Source organism: Mastomys coucha, unplaced genomic scaffold (genome assembly GCF_008632895.1).
Source record: "Mastomys coucha isolate ucsf_1 unplaced genomic scaffold, UCSF_Mcou_1 pScaffold21, whole genome shotgun sequence".
Lineage (NCBI taxonomy): Eukaryota > Metazoa > Chordata > Mammalia > Rodentia > Muridae > Mastomys > Mastomys coucha.
The window spans coordinates 38,884,250-38,905,333 of record NW_022196904.1 but is presented as its reverse complement, the minus strand read 5'-3'; positions in this window follow the sequence as shown (position 1 = coordinate 38,905,333).

The window sequence follows — 21,084 nt, the reverse complement described above, 5'->3', positions numbered from 1 at the left end:
CTGATAAGTGGATATTAGCCCAGAAGATCGGAATACACAAAGTAAAATCCACAAACCACAAGAAACTCGAGAAGAAGGAAGACTAAAGTCTGGATACTTCCTTCCTTCTTAAAAGGGGGAACAAAATACCCATGGAAGGAGTTGTAGAGACTAACTATGGATCAGAGACTGAAGGAAGAACAATCCAGAGACTGTTCGACCTGGGAATCCTTCCCATATTCAGTCATCAAATCCAGACACTATTGTGGATGCCAGCAAGTGCTGGCTGACAGGAGCCTGATATAGCTGTCTCCTGAGAGGCTCTGACAGTACCTGACTAATACAGAAGTAGAGACTCACAGCCATCCATTGAACTGAGTACAGAGTTCCCAATGAAGGAGCTAGAGAAAGGACCGAAGGAGCTGAAGGGCTTGCAGCCCATTAGGACGAAACAACAATATGAACTACCTAGTACCCTCAGAGTTCCCAAGCACTAAACCACCAACCAAAGAGTACACATGGTGGGACTAATGGTTCCAGCAGCATATGTATAGCAGAGGATGGCCAAGTCAGTCATCAGTGGGAAGAGAGGCCCTTGGCCCTGTGAAGGTTCTATGCCCCAGTGTAGGGGAATTCCAAGGTCAGTAAGCAGGAGAGGGTGGGGTGGTAAGCAGTGAGAGGGGGGAGGGAACAGGGGTTTGTTTTTGTTTTTGTTTTTGTTTTTATTTTTATTTTTATTGGAGGGGAACCTGGGAAAGGAGATATTGTATGACATGTAAATAAAGAAAACATCTAATAAAAAAGACCTTAAGCAATAGCAGATGCTGGCAAAAATGTACAGAAAGGGAATACTCCTCCATTGCTGGTAAGATTGAAAACTTGTACAACTACTCTGGAAATCAATTTGATGGTTCCTCAGAAAGTTGAAAATAGTTCTACATGAAGACCCAGGTATAAAAGGACACATGCTATACTATGTTCGTTAATAGCTTTATTTGTAATAATCAGAAATAGGAAACAACCCAGATGTCCCTCAACTGAAGAATGGATACAGAAAACATGGTTAATTTACACAATGGAATTCTTCAGCTATTTAAAATGAGAGCATAATGAATTTTGCAGGCAAATGGATGGAACTAGATATAGCATCCTAAGTGAGGTAACCCGGATCCAAAAGAACATGCATGGCATATACTCACTAAGTGGATATTAACCACAAAGTACAGGATACCCAAGATACACACCACAGACTCTAAGAAGTTAAACAAGAAGATAGGCACACATGAGGATTCTTGAATCACACTTAGAAGGAAGAACAAAATAGTCACAGAGGGCACAGAGAGGAAGGGAAATGGATGGGAGGGGGAAGGAAATGAGGGGTCAGGATCAGGTATGCTGAGAGACCCAAAGGGTCACAAGAAAGAATGGAAAGCTACAGCTACCAGGAGTGAGGATGGGGGTAATTTTTAAGAAGTCCCAGAGATTCAATGTGGGGAGGCACCCAGGAGTCAATGAAGTTGACCTTAACCAAAAAGCCTAACAGTGGGCGCATGGAACCTGAAGAGACCACCCCCTATATACAGGCAGGGCCCCCAGTGGAGTAATAAGGACACCAACCCACCCACAAAACTTTCTACCCAAAATATGTCTAAAAGAAATGGAACAGAGACTGAAGGAACAGCCAACCAATAACTGTCCGAACTTGAAACCCATTCCATGGGCAAACACCAATTCCTGACATTCAAGATAGTCTGTTGTGTTTGCAAAGAGGAGTCTAGCATAACTTTCCTCTGAGAGGCTCCACCCAGCAGCTGACTGAAACAGATACAATTATACACGTCCAAACACTGGATGAAAGTCAGGGACTCTAATGGAACAGTTGGGAGAAGGACTGAAGGCTCTGAAGGGGATAGGAACTCCACAGGAAGAGCAACATGGTCAACTAATCTGGACCTTTGTGGGGGCGGGGGGTCTTCGAGACTGAGCCACCAACCAAAGAGTATACATGGGCTGGACTGAGGCCCTCGCACATGTGTAGCAGACATGCAGTTCCGTCTCCATGTGGGCACCCCACAACAATTGGAGCAGAGGCTCTCCCTAAAGCTGTAGCCTGACTATGGTATTTGATTCCCAGAATGGCTCCCTTGTTTGGCCTCAGTGAGAGAGGATGCGCCTATCCTGGCAAACACTTGATGAACCATGGTGGGAGGGATACTCAAGGGATGCCCCACTCTCTCAGAGGAGAAGGAGAGGGGGAATAGAGAGAGGGTCTCTGTGAGGAGGGACCAGGAGGGGCAGCATTTTATGTAAGTAAATCAATTAACTTTTAAAAAGACTTGTTTTGTGAAGAATGTTTTGTGGGCTTCTGAGAAGATATTCATTCTATGAAGGTTGAATGACAGACTCCATAGAGCTCTGTTAGGCCTATTTGATCTTTAGTGTAGTTTATGCTGAGGTTTCTTCGTGGACTTTTGTATGGATGAGATCATCTGCTGATGAGAATGGGGTATTGGAGCCCTATTTTTATGTCTGGACCAGCCTATCTTTTCACTTTGTTTCATAAAAGTAAGCACACTAATGTTTGTACACAAATTTCACAATTATTGTGTCTTCTTGATGAGCTTTCTCTTCATTAATATATAGTAGCATTATTTATCATTTCTGGTTAAGTTTGGCTTGAAGTCTACTTGGTCAGATAGGGGTACAGATACTCTATCTTACTTTCAAAATGAATTTTTAGTATATAATAGTGACAGAGGACACAATAAAATAGACAAAAATAATCTGTGATGGTTCGTATATGCTTGGCCCAGGGAGTGGCACTGTTTGGAGATGTGACTTTGTTGGAGTAGGTGTGGCCTTGTTGGAGTAAGTGAGTCACTGTGGCCATGGGCTTTAGCACCCTATTTCTAACGGCCTGGGAGTCAGTATTCTGCTAGGAGCCTTCAGATAAAAAGGTAGAACTCTCAGCTCCTCCTGCACCATGCCTGCCTCAACGCTGCCATGCTCCCACCATGATGATAATAGACTGAACCTCTGAACCTGTAAGCCAGCCACAATTAAAGGTTGTCCTTATGAGAGCCGCCTTGTTTGTGGTGTCTGTTCACAGCAGTAAAACTCTAACTAAGACAATATCAAAAAGAAAGAAAAGAATGTGAGTCAATATGTCTTTATTCAATCGAGACCTTGAACCACCCTCCTTCATGGGCTATTTTCAGGAACCAGAAGCTCCCATTACGGGAGCTCCTTTCTCATAGCAATATCCAGATACTTGAGTTGCTTTCACTATGATTAAACTAATCCTTAGGGACCTGAGACTGCCATCTGTATTGTTTAAAAGTCTGGCTGAACCAAAGTTTCATCAAATGAAAATAGTGAGTCAGAATTTCTGGTTAAAAAGGAATATTAAAGGTCATTTTTCCAGAATATAACTTTGCAAAACAAGGACTACAGTTAGTTCACAAGTATATACCCTGTCACTTAGGACAGTTTCAGAGATAGCAGATACTCAGGAAATAGCTGCCACTTTAATGAGTCCAGCCTCAGCACTCCAAGTTGGAGCACTCTTAGGGAGCATGCAAGCACTATGTGCTTCTGTATCGCTAGCATCCGAGAACAGATTGCCCACTGAGCTCAAACTAAAGGGAAGCTGTGCAGAATCTACACATTTTCTTCACCTGATAAATCAATATCTAATAGTAGAAATGAGTAGGTAACTCTGAGACAGGTAACAGACCCTCAGAGGCAATTTCCTCCCAAGTTGTAACTACATCTTGCTTTGCAAGACATATTTCTTTTTTTACTTTTTGTCCTATTTATGATTAGATAAAGTAATGATATATTACTTTAGATAGAGATTAATTAGATATAGTGATGATATATTACTATATACTGATGGCAGGAAATTTTCTGAAACTTTTAAACCAGTCACCAGGGGTTCAAGTATTCCTTAAATGGTTAACCATCCTTAAATGGTTAAATGAATTAAATAATAGGATTGTTTTGGTCACAATGAATATCACAGCAATAGAAAGCAAGTAAGGGCAGACTCTAGGACTATGTACAAAGTTGAAAAGGGAGATAGTCCTCTGAGCACTGGCATTTATTTCCCTTTCTCTGTTTCCTGATTTTCCCAGATGTGAGCAGATACCCGCACCACAGCTGCAAATTGCTCTACTGCTATATCTCTCCCACCCTGATGGACTCTACCTCCTCAACCATAAGCCCAAATAAACATGTCCCACACTTAAATTGCTTCCTTTCAGTTATTTGGTCACAGCAATGAGAAACAAACACCCTGCTCTGGGGGCTTACAAGATAATGGGCATGACTTAACCTAGGAGCTCATCATCTGGTATAAATATCTTGACTTCGTGATCAGTTTTAGGCATTCTTATAAGGCTGGGGTGCTTTAGTTGCTAAGGAAATATAGGATTGAGGTAGAAGAAACATCTCATGAATAGTTCTGTGGCAGTAGATGTACAGGGCTGGTCTAAAGCTGATAGATACTAAGACAGCCCTGCTGGTTAGAAGTTACTGTGTTAGACTGACACAAATAGCCCATCCTTTATGGGCTCTAACCCAACTCTTTGTAAAAATTAAGCTAGCTATTACTTCATGGAAGTAATAGCTTTGATCTTCTTTAAAGATTTATATCCTGTTAACCTCTGAATCAGTGTCTGGTTTTCACCCAGATGTGAGCTGGTCTTCATCCCAAAGTTGACATCACTGTGAGGATCTTTTTATTCTAAGCCCTAAAGTCCTGCTTCTCGTCACTGATTCCTCTCACACAAAGCTCTCTCCTGGAAAGAAAACTCTACTAAAGGTCTCCTGGGAGAGATAATAGAATAAGTTTACTTGTGTTATACACTTTAAAATACTTACCTCTCCTGGTTTTCCATATTTCAAAATCCTCCTTCAGCGGCACTCCAACTGCACCTGAGTACTTCCCTTCTTACACCACTCTAGGTTAGTTCAAATATAAATCCTACCCCTAAACAGCACACCAAAATGCCTCTAGACACTGACAAAATCATATTGTATCTGCATTTCAAAGGCACTTTAGCAGTCAACTAAACAATTTGGGCATGTATAAGTAACTCTAAATATATACAGTGTTAGCCACAAAAATAGCTAGGATGAAGGAAATCTTTCTATCATGTGTTGTAATTCCTTTATCTTTTGTTTGCTATTTTCCATTTATCCCAAATCATCCACTACTGTAACCTCCTCATTCATCCCTTCATTGAATAAATATTCATGGTCCTGTGTGCCACAAGAGAACCAAGTTCTGGGGTTACAGGTAGTTTTTCTGACTTCAAGGGAGGAATGCAGTCATTTCTAACACACTAGGCCCTAACACCCACAACTATCCTAGAAAGAGGTTACATGTCCTTCATAGGCACCTAAGGAAAAACTTCCTGGTTCAAGACTCATAACAATGAATGCAAGTTACAAGTCCTCTCATCCAACCTGGGACAAGATGTAGATCCTATGTCTCTTGGTCGTCATCACTCCCCTGAGTTAGCAAGAAACTACTATGCTCTGGCTCTTCAGGTTCTAGATATGTGGGAATGGCATCTTATTTTACACCTTCAACCTGGCTGTGTCTGACTGCCTCATATTCTACTGCCACAGTTATTTTTTTCTGCTAAATGTTTTCAGGTTCCTCCACCACTCCTGTATCCCCATCTGCCATCTTCAGCAATATAGCAACGATTCTTTACATCACAGGACTGAGCACACACAGTGCCATTAATACCAAGCACCACATGGTCCTATGGCCCATCTGGTATCACTACCACTCAAAACACACCAGCAGTTTTGCACATCCTGATCTGGGTCCTGTCTGTGTGGTTAAGGATCCTATAGTGATGCTCCACTGAACTCCCAAGATTTTTTAGTAGTTATTATAGGGAAAGGTTGGCTTTATCACAGATGCATACTAAACATCTTTGTGATTCTCTCTGGCTCTAGCACAGCCTTGCTGAGGAGAATCCTCTATAATCCAGGAAGATGCCAATGTCCTGGCTGTATGTGGCCGACATGGTCATGGTGTAAGTCTTCCTCCTCTGTGGCTTGCCCTTTGGCACACACTGCTTCCTGTTATGCTGACATAATTTCTCTTCATCTGTTTTGTCATTATTCAGTTACAGTTGTCCTGTCCTGTGTCAACAGCTGTGACAACCTCACTGTTTATTTCTTGCTGGCTCCTGTAGGCCAGTGGTGGCAGCAGTGGCCCTGAATCTGGCTCTCCAGATGACTCTGCAGGATATTAGTGAGATGGTTGAACAAAGAGATAGTCATGCTCAGGAAACTGGAGATATCAAGACGCTGGGCAGATAGGGTTATAAAGAACCTCGGGCCCCATCAGACACAGGTAGTTGAACTTATCTGGCAACCTAACTTGTTTCTGGAAATAACCCTAATTTTGCAGTACGTCCACATGGATGATTGGGGGTGGCTTTGCTTACTTCTTTAAGATATTGTCCTCAGAAATAAGAATGTCTCTAACCCTTTGGACATTATCAGTAAATTTCTCAACATCCTTCCCAGTACTTATGAAGGGCTTTTCTTGCAATTTTCAGTGCAAAGGAAAAGAATTGCTATCAAAAGCATAAATCTGGAAATTATAAGCACTTTATGTGTGGAAGTATTAAAAAAGATCCCTTTCTTTTCTCCCCAGAGAAATAAGTCATATATTCTATGATTAGAAAATTGCTGCAAGTAGAAGCTTGGTTCTGAAAAAGTGGGTTCTGAAATATCTGAACATCACTGAACTCTATGGTTTTAAGGAGAAAAACTACTTTGGAGACACACTCTACCAACATAAGAACAGTCCAAGAACTGCATTTAGCAAAAGACTTCTAGTGATATTGGCCTAAGTTCTGGCTATTCAAACTTTGCTTTTGCCCTTGAGAACTAGTGGTTATTTAGTTCTCTCCCTGATCCACACAGAGTCTAGAGATCTATCTCTCTAGTACAAATCCTACAATAAAAGCAAATATTTAAATATACTTTGTTTTAGTAGTAGGCAGGTGAATGTTTATTATATAGTCATCTATGTTTCAACAATTGTGATACATGCTAGGAGTGTGTCCTTATAGTTGATTTCCTCAGGACAGAAACATCCTAAAGTATATTTACACAATCCTAGACAAGGTAGCCTATGTAGCAGGCTATATTCTACCTATTTAGTATAGCCTATTAATCATTGGGCCATAATAAACAAAACAAGATTATATCAATCATAAGAGAAAATGATACAATCAGGAAACTTTCTTAACAATATATTTGGGTGCTATATGTGTGCATACATACAAGTTCACACTAAACTTTTTCTTATTATGCATAGAAGTATTTCCTAAAATAACAATAAAAGGGATAGTGCAGTAAATATGTAAGTTAGTAATATAGTCATCTTATACTATTAAATCCTAGTATGTGTGCTGCTTTCATATTAATGGAAGTGCAGTGTCCTTTTTACAAGTGTGACCAGACAAACACACTGCAGATAACAATGGCTATGATGTCACTCTACAATAAGGATTTTTTAGCACCAGAATAACTTTAAGAAGTTACTACATACAGTATTTTTTATACTTTTGATATTTATAGACACATATCACCACCAGCATATGTAAGTTATCTGTACTTATTGCTTTTTCATAGCATAATTAAAATACCTAACAGAAATAACTTGGGGGAGGAAAGACATCTTTGACTCATGGTTTCAGAGGGTTCAGTCCATAGAAACTTGGGCTCATGTGTTTGGACAGAAGAGCATGGTAGTGGGAACATGTAATAAAGGCTGCTCTTCATTGTTTTGGAAAACAGAAAAGAGGGGTTTTTTTAAAGCAGAGAAATATAAGCCCTCAAAACCATGCTCTCAGCTGCCTACTTCCTCAAAAGTGCCCTTCTGCCAAGCTGTACCAACTCCCAAGTTTTTGGCCTCAAACTCAGAGATGCACCTGCCTCTGCCTCCTGAGTGCTAGGGTTAAACATGTGAACTACCGTGTCTATTGTTTTTGTTTGTTTGTTTATTTTTGTTATTTTTTTATTTAATCACCCCTAGACCCACCACTTCTGTATATTGATTAAACGTGAGTGGAGAAAACAGAGACATAGTTCTAGTTACATCAGAATTGGCAGTCAAAATTGTGGAGAAAATAAAATCTCTAGAAAGAGAAAAGTCAAGTCAGAATAAAAGAGGTAGGTGGAAGCTAGTTCAGAATGGATAAGAATTCAGAAGCCCTTTCTTGGATTCACAACGGTGACTGTGTGATAGCCAGAGAACAGGCCTGACAATCTGAGCTGGATCCCCATAACTTGGCATGATAGAACTGACTGCCCAAGAGTTATTCTCTACTCTATATGTACACTACAGCACATATACACCCATGCTCAAACACTACATACCACATACTATACACGTGTACACCTACACACATATACACACACAACTACACACATATACACACACATTTGGAAACTTTGTATGACAACATATAATACCCAACTCATAGATAGCATCTTTGCAGTCAGTATATTTTCCTCAAGATCTATCCAGTGGAGGAGGGCTTCTAAGCCCCATTCCTCGTTGATAGCTACTGTGGGAGGTAAAGTCACTTTTCTTTAGGATTGTGGCTTCTGCTTTCTAACCTTCTTATAACACTCAGGATCACAATCTTGGGGGGAGGGGCACTCTCCACATGAATCACTAGTCATCAATCAAGAAAATGCACTACAGGCTTGCCCACAGGTCAGTCTGATGAGAGGTTCTTTTCTTCACAAAGGATCCTAGCTTGTATCAAGTTGACATAAAACTAGCCGGCACCCCTAATATTCCCACTAGACCCTCAAAAGTTCTACCATCTCTCAATAAACCCATCAACTAAGGACTAAACTTTGAATATAAGCCCTGGGGAGATATTTAGGGTGCAAACCATTAACCAACCAGTCCCTTGTCCCTTGCCGGGCATGCTCTCTGCTGGCAGAAACAGGCGAGAGGGAGAGAATCTAGTCTAGTCCAGCCCAGCCTTTCCAGGCTGAGCAGGATGGTGAGTGTTGCAGCTGGGATCACCTGCCTCCGGAGAATAACCACCCCAAGCCAGCAGTCTGTCAAAGCAGGAACTCATTTTAATCTTCTCTTTATAAAGGGCTAAGAGAGGAGGTGGAGTTTTCTGCTGAGGTGAGATGACATAGGGAGAGGGGAAAGTTAATGAAGGGTATGGGGTGACTGACAGAGTTACTCTATGTCAGCAGGAGCTAGGCAAAGGCAGGCTTAAGCAGGTTGTGTTGAGTCACTCCAGTCCGGGAGTGACTGAGACAGTTTACAAAACTCAAGCCAGGCTCAGGTTTGTCCTCAAGGCCCAAACCAGGGCCAAATAGGGCCCAACATCCCCCATGTAGAGTTTCAGGAGTTTCTAGAATTTTAATAAGCTTTTCATTGGTTACCAGCCCTCAAAAACAAGGGCATCTCATTTCTTCATCTCATTCTACATGCATGTTCCAAAGCCTTAAATGTGTCTGCATCTTTATTTCCCATTTACCCAATCTATTACAACTAGCCTGTTCTTCTTTATGTTTTTTAAATAAATGAGAGTATGAAGTTCTGGAGGGAAAAAAGTATAAACCAGTGATGTCAAGAGTATTTGTGAACTGTTTTGCGTGCTATTACCAGCCTGCAATCCCAGCACTTGGGCTGCAACATGATAATAAACTTAAGAGCCACCAGGCCTGCTCGATACTCTCAGGGGGTTGGGGCACATTTATGTCTTTTAGCTTTTGTTAAACCATTTTGTCCTTTATTTACGAAGGTGATGTACACATCACTGTGCACATGAGGGAGCCAGAGGAGGATGCTGATGTCTCCCTCTATCTCTACTTTCCTCTTGTGAAACAGGGTCTCTCAGTGAAACTGAAGCTAGCTATTTCAGCTGGGCTGGATGGCCAGAGAGCTCCTGGGATCTGCTGCCCCAACCCTATATTAACAAGGATTAAAGGCACACACAATCACGCCTTCCTCTTACGTGGATGCTAGAGATTTGAACTCAGGTCCTTATGCTTATGGGGGGGTGGGGACATGCATGCCCACTGAGGATCTCCTCAGTCCCAGGGATTATGTCTTTAACAGTGGAAATGCAGAGATTTCTACCACACCAGGCACAGTAACCCTCTTCCCTATTTTCCCAAGAGGTCACACATCCTCTTGCCCCTAAACCACGATCTGCTCTCTCCCACTGGGCTGATCCTAGTGACCAGCATTATCTTAGATTATCTCATTTTGATTCCTGAACTTCAGAGAAATCTTCTGTCACAATACAGAATAATACTATGCAAAGTCTTCTCTCTCTCTCTCTCTTTCTCTCTCTCTCTCTCTCTCTCTCTCTCTCTCTCTCTCTCTCTCTCTCTCTCTCTCTCTCTCTCTCTCTCTCTCTCTCTCTCTCTCTCTCTCTCTCTCTCTCTCTCTCTCTCTGACTTACTTTTCCTTCCTCAGAAATCCTAGGGGCATGACATGATATACAGGCATGGAATGGTGTGGGGACATGGCATGTGATTCAGCTGCAAAACATTCACTCTCCAGTAAAGGACACGTACCACACCCAGCTAGGCACTGGACTCAGCAGAAGCTGGAGGTGAAAGCAAGAGCCAGGCACCCCAGCTCATGATAGCTTTCTTAAACTGTGAAAGCCTGCCCCCTCCTCTGTAACATAGGGATGATGATTCTCACAGAGCAGTATGGTCCTGAGAACCAAGGATTGAACTTAAGGATTGTTCGTGCTCCCTTGCAATATCAATGAAGGATTTCTGAGCGAGAATTCATCATTTTGGCTCAGAAGATGGAACTCGCATCATCGAATGAAAGTGATAGATTCTAAACACCTGAATACAGAGATCCTGAATTCCTGAGTCCTTTGGCAAAGTGGCTTTGAATCAACCAAGTTAGAAGAACTTGTCTCTCTAGAAAAATGTCTATTTGTCTATGTGAAGGGGAAATCTTACCCAAATGTAACTTCTAGTGAAACTGTCTGAGACTTTTGTCTGTCTCACTCCTGATGTCTACAGGGCTGGCAAGACCCCAGAGGCATGAGCTAAAACTAATAAAAGTTGATACACTTTATGGTCTTTCTAAGTGCCTGCATAGTTGTATGTTGCATAGCTGTGTCCCTTCAGCGTGGAGCGAAACAAATACCTGGTCCAGGAGACAGAATGGAAACTGGAGCATCTGAAAACCCATCTCCTACCTCATTACAGTGTCGTTGCCACCAGGGAAGCAGCTAAACTAGGCATCCAAGTACCCTCTGCCCCACCCTACCAGACCTAAATCCAAGATAATTACTGATCTGTTTCCAACTACCAAATATGAGTGCCTAAACAGAAACTTGACTGAAAGAATGTTGTTTATTCCTCAAAGGCAGAAGCTGCTCTGTTCCCAATCCCAGGCAGGAACCAGCTGCGAAGACTCTGCACTGCCTTCTTCCCATTCCGGGTTGCCTGGATCAGCTGAGCCAGACCTGAACATCTGGGCAGACTCTAGAACAGATACTTGAACTGAAATGAATATTTGAGGGGTTACTTGCTAACAACAGACCCCTGAGCGAACACCGCTCCTCCATACTGCTCCTCTCTGCGCCCCCTCTGGCTTCCCCCGCTGCCACTATCCACAGTGTCACCCCCCACACACACACACATACACACACACACCCGCCTCCGGGACCGCAGCTTCCTTCTCCTCCTTGGGTCGCCCCGCCAGCCAGTGGGTTTCACCAAGACGCCAGCTCTGGCAGGAGCCCCTTTGCAGCAGGCACTTCCTCCGCAGGACAGGGAGTTGGGGTGAGGAAAGTGCAAAGCTGAAGCCCTGTTAGCGTCTATGAGGAAGTCCTCTAGGGGATTGAAAGGGATTTTCCTGTCACCCAGCCTCCTTGGCTGCTTCCACTTCCTCTGGCAATACCAGAGGCTCCCTCGAATTCTGCAAGCCAGGTCTGTAGGCAGAAAGGCGAACTCAGAATCTAGGAAAGTCATGATTTTTTTTTTAATCTGTCTTCAGATTTACACCAGAAGAGGGCATCAGATCCCATTACACAGAACCCATTACTATGTGGTTGCTGCGAATTGAACTCAGGACCTAGGTTTCCTTTTAAAGGTAATAATGGCTCCCTCCGCTGACTGCAGTTGATTTCAGGAGAACCCTGTACCTTCTTCTGTACCCACTTCCTTCTCTGTAGATTTTGCACTTTTCTCATCAAGTGTAATCTTTAGCAAGCACAGTGTATAGCAATGGGAAGTCTAAAATTAATTAGCTACTACAGCTAATTAATGGATCTGACTTGGTAAAATCCAATTGAATACGTCTGATTCATTCACCTACCATGTTTGGTGCTCACCTGTCACAGTTGGGAAGCAAAGATCACACCCTACTGTTCTCTTAATCCATATGGTAAGAAATAAAATCTGGTGGTTCACTTTCAAAGTAAAAACAGCTTGAGTCAGCATATGTCCTACTACAAATGAACAGGAAATGTTAGGTGTCTTGGGCAGGCAGCCTGCTAAATTGTCAGTCCCTACCTAAATCTACATGCCCCGACCTCAAAAAATAAACATTTATAGTAGAAAGGTACTAGTAAAAAATTTGTCTGTAAGGTCATGTACCTACCTAATAAGCTTTACAACAAACAATGTAAAACATAGATTAGACCTCTTACGGTTTTGTCATGAAAAAGAGAAACATAATTGGCAGAGGAAATGATAAAACCTAGATGACTAAAACCACTCTCCTCATTAGTCAGCCAAAGAGGAAGAGAGTGGCAAGGAGGCTGCCTGAATTATGATTCTAAACTGATTTCTGAGCTCAAATCAGTGTGCCTGCCATTCGCAGCTGATGCCTGGCTTTGCAAAGGAAAATAAACTGCCTTGGTTTTACTACTGTATTCTCTGGCCCCTAGAGCTTATTATGAAAAATCAGTCTTTGGTGACACATTTCTAAAATGGAGCACTGTTCAAGGATTGAACTGACATTGGCTGAGTTTCATTCTATACTTAAATCTTAATGTTAAACTCTTAATTTCTCCTAAAAGCCTTTATTTTGCTAGCTGTCCTAGTTTGGTTTCTGCTATGGTGAAATACTGGCTAAAAACAAGTTTGGGAGGAAAAGGGCTTATGTCACCTTACAGCATTTAGCCAATTGTTGAGGGAAACCAAGAACCTGAAGAAGAAACTGAAGCAGAGACCTTAGAAGAACTCTGTTTACCGGGTTGCTCAGCTTCCTTTCTTATTAAGCTCAGACTTATCTGCACAGCTTACAGTGTACAACTAGCAATCAGAAAGCTCAGCTGGGCAGTGGTGGCACAGGCCTTTAATCCCAGCACTTGGGAGGCAGAGGTAGGTGGATTTCTGAGTTCAGGGCCAGCCTGGTCTACAGAATGAGTTCCAAGACAGCCAGGGCTATACAGAGGAAACCCGTCTCAAAAAAAAAAAAAAAATCAGAAAAAAAAAAATCAGAAAGCTCATCAGAAACATGCCCCACTAGTCTGATAGAGGCAATGCTGCCTCGATTGAGGGTCTCTTTCATGGCAGTTTAGACAAATTTGTTTCCCAAAATGTTTTGTTTTCTTCTTCTTCTTCTTTTCTTCTTCTTCTTCTTCTTCTTCTTCTTCTTCTTCTTCTTCTTCTTCTTCTTCTTCTTCTTCTTCTTCTTTTTCTTCTTCTCCTTCTCCTTCTCCTCCTCCTCCTCCTCCTCCTCCTCCTCCTCTTCCTCCTCCTCCTTTTCCTTCTTTTTCTTCTTCTTCTCCTCTTCCTCCTCTCCCTCCTCCTCCTCCTCCTTTTCCTTCTTTTTCTTCTTCTTCTCCTTCTCTTCCTCCTCCTTCTCCTCCTCCTCTTCCTTCTCCTTTTCCTTTTCTTCTTCCTACTCTTCCTCCTCTTTTTCCTTCATTTTCTTCTTCCTTTTCCCATCTCCCCAAGTACAGCTGGGCAGAAATTTTTGTTTCTTGACCCTTGGTATCATGATCTGCTACAGTTTGGAGATTACAGTTATGACTTAAGCTATGAAATAGTATTAACAATAAAATGCTGCTGCTACTGCTGCTGCTGTTGTTGTTGTTGTCGTTGTTGTTATTCCTTTAAAAGGTGCCCATGGTTCAGTGGTAATTTCCCAAGGCTTTAGCAACACCTATAGTTCAAAATGGGCACCCAAACTCCCAGAAGAAGTAGGCTATGAGTAGAATATGTATTCAATGTACAAAGAGAGAGAGAAATCTTGCTGGCAGGTTTGATGTCAAGATATATTTTGCACTCATGTTCAAAGAAGAGAAAATGTCATAATTTTTTGAAGAATAATGAATAATTATGACTAAAATATTCTAAGATCTGTACAATATTCTAACTATTCCTTGCAAAGTTCAATGGAGCGTCTACAAACAGAGGGATGTTATAGAGCTTTGTGCTTGTAGTCCACAAGAAGAAATGTAATTGACTATACTCAGGACAGTATTTTCTTTGGCATCAGAATTATATTGAAAAAAAAATGCCTCCTGTTTTCTAGGTAGAAGGAATCTGATGTATCTTTGCAGCTTGTTGAAGCCAACTTTGAATTTCATCACAATGGCCAAATGCCTTTCTAAGTACGCGTGCTTTTGCCCACAAGCCTGGAGTGCTTTCGGCCTTTGTCAGAGATGCTTCTTTTTTTTTTCAGTGGAGAACAGTTACTATAGAATAAATAACTGATCAAAGTGCTAGGGAAAAGAGACAGAACTCTCAGCTCCAAACCAGGCATCTATGCTAATACCACCATCACAGCTCAGGGAACATTTTGGAAGATGAGGCAGAAAGAACTGAATCTGAGTCAGGAACTCTTAGCAGCTGAGATTAAAACAGTCATAAAATATTCAATTTCTACCGGCCCACTCAAAGCAAAGAAAAAAATTATGGCAAGAGACCCAGAATCAAGAACCTAGCTATGTACTTATGTACTTAAAGTTCAATCAAAATGCTTATAATGTATAGCAGAATCTACTCGTGGTACACATGGAGACACTGATAGTTGATAATGGCTCCATGATCGCTAGCCCCAACACAAGCACCTGCAAAGAAGTATCAGAGCTGCACAAACTTTTGAGATAGTTAACTGCTTCCCCATTTTTTTCCTTACACTGTAGTTTAGTTGTTCTCACTAGGTCACTATTTATTATCTCAGGGAAGATTTAGTATTCCAACCATTGGAGAAGAAGTCACAGACAGTACTTAACCTTTGTCTTTCAAAGTAAGCTTTGTTAATACAGAAGACATCTTGCGATTATCTCCACAGATGCCAAAAGACATTTAGGAAAATTCAATAATAATTCCTAACTAAAATACCCAATTGTAATTTATATATACACTGGGAAGGGGAGTGGCACTGAATAAATCATTACCAATACCAAGTACAGAAATGATGCCTACTGTGGTGGTTTGAGTGAGAATGGCCCCCATAGGCTTATAAGTTTGAATAGTTGATTCCCAGTTGGTGAAAGTGTTAGGGAAGGATGAGGAGATGTAACCTCATTAAAGGTGGTGTGTCACACACAATAGAGATGGGGGTCTCTTTGGTAGGCTTCAAGAGTCTTTCAACATGCCCAGTGAATTCTCTGCTTCCTGTTTGTGGATGAGAAGGTGAACTCTCAGCTGCTACTCCAGTGCATAAATGCCTGCCTGCTGCCATGCTTCACCACTGTGGTGATGATAGACTCTTATCCCTCTGGAACTGATTGTAAACTCCAAGTAAGTTCTGCCTTCTATAAGTCCCATTGGCCATGGTGCTTTATCACAGCAATAATGAAACATCTACTGTTGCTACTGCATCATTATTATAAGTGTCAACAAAACAGACAAGTGAAATAAATGAAAGAGAGGCAAAAAATCTTAAAAGATATCAGCTACCTCTATCTAGATAAGATAACAGGGAAGCCATGCTTGTCAATGGAAATGTTATTATTAAGGATAAAAAAAAAGAAAAAAAAAACATGGCTTCAGGAAGATGGTAGGCTATTAGCAACAACCAATCACTAGTATCTCCAAGGAATAAAGCTGAAAGCTGGAGAAAGTTTACCCTTCAGAGCAGATAAGGTTGAGAGAGCATTGAAGTTGCAATAAGCAACAAACAGCCTTATTTTTTTAAGGGTTTTAGAGAGCAGAACAGGAAATACGATTTAATGCATGATACCTGGACTGTACAACAGAAGGCAAGGGCTGATATACAGCAAATAAGGAAAAAGGGAGCCTCAACACACGCACATACACACACGCACACATACACACACACACACACATACACACACGCACACATACACACACGCACACATACACACGCACACATACACACACGCACACACATTTTAATGTGTGAGTAGAAATATTAGCATAAAAAGAGAATTGAAAGAGGAGAGTAGAAAAAGAAACTGCTTTCATACATGGAAGTCACAGATGTATTGAAACAGAACAAATGAGCAGAGGGCAAAGAGAATGGAGAGAGTTGAAAATGAACATTAACATTGTTCTAAGTGCCAACCAAAGTTGCATTCTGACCAGCCAAGGGTCCTGTAGCCTGTGTGGTGTAATGGCCCTGGGAACGTTCTCTGCTCTTCCTATGTAGTAGTGGCAATCCATTTGGAATTATTCTTGAGCTTGAGAAATCCAAGTTCCCTACACAGTCATATCTCTGAGAAGTCTCAGGTCTTACTATAATCCATTGAGTGCTGGTCTGAAGTTAACTACAAGGGAAAGATTTTGAGTCAAAGATATGAACACAGTGGAAAATTAAGTATAGTCATGAGAGATAAAACGATGTTTCCAGTTTGGGCCCACCAATTATGGAAGTTTGCAAGTAGAGCTTAGGGTATAGGGGAAGTAATTGCCAGAAATTACATGTAGGAGCTATGGTGTGAAAAGTCAGAAACACAGAGCAGTCTGCTATGGTGCACAGCACTGCACTCCGATAGGCAACTTCAACCCACAAACAGACATCTAAAGGTGTAAGAGGCTAGGACCAGCCAGTGGAAACTTGTCTACTGTACCTATTCATGAAGGGCTAGTTACAGCTGTCTCTGCACACAAACCACACCTTGTGTTTGCCAGGCAAGTACCACCAAAAAGGAAAGAGGAAACCAAATATTAAACAAATTTGCTTTCATCAACTAGAACAGAGTTAAGTGGTCACAAAAGGAAGTGATGCACTGAGTCAAAATCTTCCACAGCTGCCCATATAACTGACCTTAAAAGATCACAAACCTGTTTTCTTTTTAATTTTTAATTTTTAATTTCTCTCTTCTGTGTCCTATCTTGGAACTATTAACATCTTCTATATAAACTTTTAATCAGACAAATCTATAAAAATATTTAGAGATGAATTTCTACTAATGCAACTTTTTCTTTGTCTTTTATATTCCCCTCATTTTAACTCATTTTTAAAACTATTATTTATTTTTATTTCATGTGCATTGATGTTTTTCCTGCATGTATGTCTTTGTGAGAGTGTCAGATCCCCTGGAACTTGAGTTATAGAAAGTTATGAGCTGCCATGGGTGTGCTCCCAACTGAACTCATCTGGAAGAGTCTTAGCTGCTGAGCCCCATTTTAACTCCTTAACACCTAATTTCAATGCCTTCTTTCCTGTTTTCCTTTCCCCATAGGAACCCAATCAAGCCTCAGGCTTTCAGTCTTCCTGTCTGTACCATTCAAATGCTGAAATTGGCAAATGGCATAACATTAAACTAAAACATTCCACATAGCAAAGAAAAAAAGAATAAAAAAAAAAGAAAGGAAGAAGAAATTTGTGAGACACTGATGGAAGAAAAGTTTAGCCAGATATTTATCACATGGGGGAATTAGTATTCAGAATATTCAAAGAACTAAAAATATTAAACACTTAGAGAGAAAAAATCATTCAATCAACATGAGTGTGGTGGGTTGAATGAAAACAGCCCCTAAAAGCGCTTATGTTTAAATACTTGGTCTCCAGTTAGTGGCTTCTGGGGAAGGACTGAGAGGTATGGCCTTGCTAGAGGAAGTATGCCATTGAGTGTGGGCTCTAAGGTTTCTTATTTTTTCTTCCTTTCTCTCTTTCTTTCTTTCTTTCTTTCTTTCTTTCTTTCTTTCTTTCTTTCTTTTACTATTGGTTATTTTATTTATGTACATTTCAAATGGTTTTCCCCTTCCCAGTTTTCCCTCCAAAAACCCCATCCAATCCCCTTCCCCTTTGCTTCTACGAGGGTGCTCCTCCAACCACCCATCACTCTCTCCTCACCCCCTACCATCCCACTACAATGGGGCATCAAACCTTCACAGGGCCAAGGGCCTTCCTTCCCATTGATGCAAAATAAGGCAATCTTCTGCTACATATGTAATTAGAACCATGGATCCCTCCATGTATATATACTTTTTGGTTGGTGATTCATTCCCTGGGAGCTCTGTGTAAGGTCCAATTAGTTGATATTGTTGTTCTTCTTATGGAATTGCAATCCTCTTTGGCTCCTTCATTCCTTCCCATAACTCTTCCATTGGGGTCCCCAGGCTCAGTCCAATGGTTGGCTGTGAGTATCTGAATCTGTATTAATCAGGTGCTGTCAGAGCCTCTCAGGGGACAGCTATACCAGCTCCTGTCAGTAAGTGCTTCTTGGCATCAGCAATAGTGTTGAAGTTTGATGTGTGCAAATGGGATGGATCCCTAAGTGGAACCGTTTCTGGATAGCCTTTCCTTCCGTCTCAGCTCCTTAAAGGCAAGTGCACCCACATTTGTAAGGAAACATTACTAAAGCTCAAAGCATACATTGAACCTCACAAAATAATAGTGGGAGATTTCAATATCCCACTCTCATCAATGAAAAGATCATGGAAACACAAACTAAACAGAGACACAATGAAACTAAGAGAAGTTATGAACCAAATGGATTTAGCAGATATCCATAGAACATTTCATCCAAAACAAAAAAATACACCTTCTTCTCAGCACCTCATGGTACCTTCTCCAAAACTGACCATATAATCAAACACAAAACAGGCCTGAACAGATACAAGATTGACTTAATCGTATGCATTCTGTCAGAACACCACAGATTAAGACTGGTCTTCAGTAACAACAACCAAAAAAAAAACCTATAAAGCTTATGGAAGCTGAACAACTCTCTACTCGATGATAACTTGGTCAGGGAAGAAATAAAGAAATTAAAGACTTTTTAGAATTTAATGAACATGAAGGTATAGCATACCCAAACTTATAGGATGCAATAAAAGCAGGGATAAGAGGAAAACTCATAGCTCTGAGTGTCTCCATAAAGAAACTGGAGAGAGAATATATTAATAGCTTAAAAACACCTCTGAAAGCTCTAGAACAAAAAGAAGTAAATACACCAAAGAGGAGTAGACTGCAGGAAATAATCAAACTCAGAGCTAAAATCAACCAAGTAGAAACAAAAAGAACCATACAGAGAAAAAAAAAAAAAACAATAAAACAGGAGCTGGTTCTTGAGAAAATCAACAAAATAGATAAACCCTTAGCCAAACTAACTAGCAGGCACAGAGATAGTACCCTAATTAACAAGATCAGAAATGAAAAGGGAGACATAACAAAAACTGAGGAAATTCAAAAGAATCCTCATATCCTACTACAAAAGCCTATACTCAATAAAACTGGAAAATCTAGATGAAATAGATGATTTTCTAGACAGATATCACATACCAAAGTTAAATCAGGATCAGATAAACTATCTAAGCAGTCCCATAACTCCTAAGGAAATAGAATCAGTCATTAAAAGTCTCCCAACCAAAAAAAAGCCCAGAGCCAGATGAATTTAGTACAGAATTCTATCAGTAAATAATACCAACATTTTTCAAACTATTCCACAAAACAGAAACAGAAGGAATACTACCTAATTCATTCTATAAAGCCACAGTTACAGTAATACCTATACCACACAAAGACCCAACAAAGAAAGAGAACTTCAGATCAATTTCCCTTAGGAATATTGGTGCAAAAATACTCAGTAAAATTCTTATAAACTGAATCCAAAAACACATCAAAATGATCATTCACCATGATCAAGTAGGCTCATCCCAGGGATACAGGGATGGTTCAATAATATGGAAATCCATCAACTTAATCCACTATGTAAACAGGCTCTGAGGTTTCACAAGACACCATTTTGAGCTCTGCCTGTCTCCTACTTGTGCATAAAGAGGTGACCTATCACCTATTCTTACCACCACGCTGCCGCATACTGGCCAATCTGGCCTCCCTCAACCCACGGGGAAACAGGGTCCTAGTCAGGCTGACAAGGCATAGGCGAAGAAATGATGGCAGAGATGACACATGGAAGTGCAGGATCTGAATATATTTCTTAAGAATGGCATCAGGCTTTTACAGTCATTACAAAAGAGAAATAAAAAATCTGACAGCTCAGCAATTGAGGTAGATCTGAGGCCACCTGAAACATACTGGGTCTAAAGCAGCCACCTCTTCTGGACAGGGGCTGCACCTCCCTCCCAGGGGCCTGAGTGCTCTGGGCCCGGGGGGCTGCAGACTGCATGAGGCTCAAAGCTCAAATATAAATGTATAAGTAAGTAAGTCCTAGTCTAAGTCTTAGTCTGTGCACAAAGTGAAAACAAGGCTTATATAGTATACAGAAAACAGCGAATGACAAAAGTCACATAGGCAGGTGAGGGCCACATCAAGGTCAGTAAGATCAGACAGCAAGACAGAAGTCATGTAGGCAAGTGATGGTCACATTAAAGTCGGTAAGATCAAGCATCCAGGTGTGAAGTGGAAGAGCAGTGGTGCCCTACCCACTGAGGCTATTTTGGCAACCCCAAGCTAATTCTCTGGGTCTGCTGGAGGCAAGTACCAGGAAGTCCCAATCTAGCAGTTCCTGAAAATGCCCTTAAGTGAGGGAAGCCCTTCAATTACTCTCTGGTATGTAAAACAGTTCTGTCTTCTGTGGGACTGCCCTGAGAATTCTATGTTTACAATTAGCAATAGTGCCTGACCTCTGTTGCTAACTCTGAGGACACCCTGTCTGATAAGGCAGCTTCCTTGTGAGAAATTCCAAGCTAACGACAGCTTGGTAATAAATTAAGATATAT